At 36.8% G+C, this 4,945-nt stretch overlaps 1 pseudogene; it reads right to left on the bottom strand.

Annotated features, from left to right (window-relative positions):
• LOC137631106 (carboxypeptidase N subunit 2-like) overlaps positions 1–3,054 on the bottom strand; it is a 165,847-nt pseudogene extending 162,793 nt beyond the window's left edge.
• Between the last annotated feature and the right edge of the window lie 1,891 nt (positions 3,055–4,945).

The following is a 4,945-nucleotide window of genomic DNA, read 5'->3' as shown; positions in this document are numbered from 1 at the left end:
TGAATCTCCCAAACATTCATTAAGAGATTCAAGTGGGTTCCAGGAGGTAAAGAAATGAAATACAAGTATCCTTCTTGACTAAAGTTCAAGAATAAGAAAACATAAAAGATCTTGAGTAAAGAGTTTCTTTTGTATGTCTGTAAATCTTTACGTGTAAGAGATCAACAAGTAGGAAAGAGAGAGAGAGAGAGAGAGAGAGAGAGAGAGAGAGAGAGAGAGGAGAGAGAGAGAGAGAGAGAGAGAGAGTGTGTGTGTGTTTGTGCATAATTTGAACCTGTATTGAGTGAAAAATAAATAAATTTACTATTATCTGACCCATAAATAAGGGCATGCGGACGGAAGAGAACAATAAACACAGTTCATTTTGAAATTAATATAATGACGGACAACTTTTAGCTTCAGTGTTTACTAAATGCAGCTTACTGATTCTTATCCAACTGATTAAACAACATTAAGTCAGATGATGCATTTGGTTGCAATGGATAAAGAAGAAAATAAAAATCTCAGTGAGTTACAAATGAAGTCTTCGCAAAAAAAAAAAAAAAAAAAAAAAGTCACTATAATGGAAATAGAAACAAACTAAAAAGACTTACCATATCTCATTTTTTTTCTATCTTTTTTTTATCAGTCTGTTTCATTTTGGGGAACCCGAATTCCTTCAGTGTTTGTATACATTTTTGAACGGGACGTGATTTTTCCCCCCTTTTTTTGGAAATGCCAAAGCAATTATAGACCAGCAGAGCTTTGTGTTCTAAGCCAATAAAACCTTTTGGCCGTATTCCTACCGACTGTAACCAGTTTTTTTTTTTGAAAAACGAATTAGGGAATGTGATATTTGTTGTTATTCCCCGTACCCCCCTCATCTACAAACCCGACATTTGTTGTTTGAAACAATAAATAAAATCATACGGTTATGACGGGTTATTAAAGGAAAGTCTACCGACCTTTGTTATTGTTTGACCAGAACTCAATATACCAATACAACTGGCTCACAAAACAGTCGAAATGAAATAACGGCAAAATTCTGGTTTTACCAAGGTTGAAAGATTCCTGCTGTAGAATTAAGGCTTAGCCGATGAGGTTTCATAACTGAGAGGGTACAGATGTATGCGGTCATGGATAGAGTTTCATAATTGCGAGCGTACAGATGCATGGGGTCACGCATCGGGGTTTCATGACTGCGAACGTGCAGATGCATATGGTCACGAATGGAGGTTTCATGGCTGCTAGCGTACAGAAGCATGCGGTCACGGATCGAGGTTTCATGACTGCTAGCGTAGAGATGCATGCGGTCACAGAGCAAGGTTTCATAACTGCGAGCGTACGGATGCATGCGGTCAGAAATTGAGGTTTCAGGACTGCTAGTGTTCAGATGCATGCTGTAACGGATCGAGGTTTCATGACTGCAAGTGTACAGATGCTTGCGATCATGGATCGATGTTTTATGATTGCGAGCATACAGATGCATACGGTCACGCATAAAGGTTCCATGACTGCGACCGTAAAGATGCATGCGGTTACAGATCTAGGTTTCATGACCGCAAGAGTACAGATGCATGCGATGACGCATCTAGGTTTCATGACTGTGAGCATATAGATGCATTCGGTCACGGATTAAGGTTTCACGAATACGAGCATACAGATGCATGCTGTCACAGATCAAGGTTTCATGATTGATAGCATACAGATGCATGCAGTCATGCATTGAGATTTTATGACTGTAAGCGTACTGATGCATGCCTTCACAGATTAAGGTTTCATGACTTTGAGCGTACAGATGGATGTGGTTACACATCAAAGTTTCATGACTGCGAGCGAACAGATTCATCTGATCATGATCGAGGTTTCATGACTGCAAGTGTAGATGCATGCAGTCACGCATCAAGGTTTCATGATTACGTGCATATAGATGCATGCGGTCACGGATCGAGGTTTCATGACTGCGAGCGTACAGATACATGCGGTCATGGACCGAGGTTTCATACTGCGAGCGTACAGATACATGCAGTCACGGATCGGCGTTTCATGACTGCGAGCGTACAGATGCATACGGTCATGATTCGAGGTTTCATGACTGCGAGCGTACAGATGCATGCGGTCAATCATCGAGGTTTCAGGACTGCGGATGCACGGAAGCATATGGTCACGGATCATGGTTTGATGACTGCAAACGTAAGATGCATGCAGATCATGATTGAGGTTTCATGACTGTGTAGCGTAGAGATGCATGTGGTCATGGATCAAGGTTTCATGACTGCGAGTGTACAGATGCATGCAGGTCATGATCGAGGTTTCATGACTGCCAGCGTACAGATGCTTGCAGTCAAGCATTAGGTTTCATGACTGCGAACGTACAGATGCATACGGTCACGGATCAGGTTTCATGACTGCGAGCGTACAGATACATGCGGTCATGATTCGAGGTTTCATGACTGCGAGTTTACAGATGCATGCTGTCACGCATCGAGGTTTCTTGACTGCGAACCTACAGATGCATACGGTCATGGATTGAGGTTTCATGACTGCGAGGGTACAGATGGATGCGGTCACGGACCGAGAAAGTTTTAGAAATAGTGCTAAAACATGATAGCAAATATGATTATTTGATGTTTAATGCAAAAGGTCTGAATCATAAAGGGAATAGCTTTTTGCGGAAATTAACACAATATATGCTTCATTAATAACTGTATACTCTACAATTGAATTTAATTTTTAAGAATTTACATCTACTGGTAGTATTCCTCCACCTGAACAGACATGGTAATACTCCTAGAGGCAAACTTAATCAGTCTTCAATTATTCTCTTTCACTTATCAAAACACAAAGAAATTATCTCTCTCTCTCTCTCTCTCTCTCTCTCTCTCTCTCTCTCTCTCTCTCTCTCTCTCTCTCTCTCTCTCTCTCTCCTTTTACGTCAAGACAGTTTCAAGTTTGTGAAATTAACTCAGAAACAAAGGTGATAGAAAACTTTGTGTAGAATACTTGATGAATTCATCATCCCTTGTATGCGTTTCTTACCTCTACGATGTCATCGAAGAAAGGTGTTTCTCTTAATCTGTAAAGAGAATACTAAATCAATAGTGTTCTATCCACCCGAGGCGAGGATTATCTTGTCGATGCCATCTGGGAAACGTACATTGAGTAATTAATAAAGTGACTAGACTATTTGAAGAACTGCTTCATCCCCGAATGATGTGAGCGTCACCTTTCCGAAGGCCAATGGAAGGTCAGTCTTCATGAAATCTATCAATGAGAATATTTTGTAGCTTCGTAGACAATAATGGTCATATTATATATATATATATATATATATATATATATATATATATATATATATATATATATATATATATATATATATATATATATATATACATACATACATACATACATACACACACACACACACAAGACAGAGGGCTCAGACATGTCCTTCCGTTGTTCTCAGCTAGACAAATTCATCGTCTTCACTTCATTCCCCTGCTTCTTTTACAACATCTAGGGACCTATTTTGGTATTTTTAATGTCCATTATCGGTCATTCTCATTATCTTGTCCTGCCCCTGGTCTATTTCTCTTGGTTACATGTTAGTAGAATATTTTCCACTTTAGTTTGCTCTCGTATCCATGTTGCTCTCTTTCTGTCTCGTGGTGTTATTTCCATCATTATTCTTTTCATAGCTCTGAGTTGTAACAATCTTATTTTCTAAGGCTTTAGTAAGGTAAAGTTATTTCTTATGTCAGTATTGTATGGGGTTATATAGAAATATTTTGCGATTTTATCACACCATCATTTATTGTTGATATTTTCCCTTTTTTTCCCCCTTAAAACCATATATATCTAGGTGCCTTGTTTCAAAACTTCGTTACGTAAATTCTCTGATTCTTTTCTGTACTGTTTCCACAATATTGATCTGATTGTGTTTACGGATTTCTTATGTTTCAAATTTACCTATTTTTTTGGATAGATCTGCTAATTCTATTTTACCTCTCACATTTTGCCTTCATTTCCAATATTTTCTTTATTAGGGTTTTGGTGTTTTTTGATAATTTTCCGTGATATTGTTTAGAAATTCTTTCAACTATCTTGTGTGCTGATTCCAATACAAATTTAGTTAAATTACTGTTAATTTCTTCTTTACTTGCATCCATTACATCATGTAGCCGGGAATACTTATTTTGTATTGCTAAACTAAACTCATCAGAATTTATCTTATTTTTGGAGTATTTATATGTTTTTTTTTTCTTGAAAATTGTTTTTTCTCTTCGTTTCAATAGATGTATACAGAATTCTCTATTCACTATTCTACAGTTGCTTGACACTAACTTGTTTAACATTGTTGCATCTTTAACTAGATTAACTTTTATTTTGAGAATGGAATCTATTTTCATTTTCATTCCTCCACTTGGGCTTCTCCATGTCCATTTTTATGTTCCTTTTTATAAAAGGTGTTCATGATTCTAAGATTGTTTTGTTCAACATATTCTCCTCTATCAATCCTTGTTCCTCCTCCAAATTTACCTACTGCTGATCCTCCTCTCTTCTTTTGACCTACCTCAGTAGTGAAATCACCAAAACTGATTGTAAATTTAGTCATATGTCTTTTCATAGATATCTGCAGATCTTCTTGTATATATATATATATATATATATATATATATATATATATATATATATATATATATATATATACATATATATATATATATATATATATATATATATATATATATATATATATATATGTGTGTGTGTGTGTGTGCGTGTGTGTGTGTGTGTATGTTTGTTTGAATACCCTGTGGTAAGAGATGTAAGAATAGTACCACCGTGTCCTGTGTATTAGAAAGCGACTAGAAAGACAGCTGCTGACTTGCAGTCTTGCATTTTAGTAAAAGGTCACTGCCAATAACTGTGGAAATAGCTGTCTAGTAGTTGGACTATTTAG

This window comes from Palaemon carinicauda, chromosome 39, assembly GCF_036898095.1.
Source record: "Palaemon carinicauda isolate YSFRI2023 chromosome 39, ASM3689809v2, whole genome shotgun sequence".
NCBI lineage: Eukaryota > Metazoa > Arthropoda > Malacostraca > Decapoda > Palaemonidae > Palaemon > Palaemon carinicauda.
Note: the sequence above shows the minus strand (reverse complement) of the source record. Positions and strands in the feature narration are given on the sequence as shown.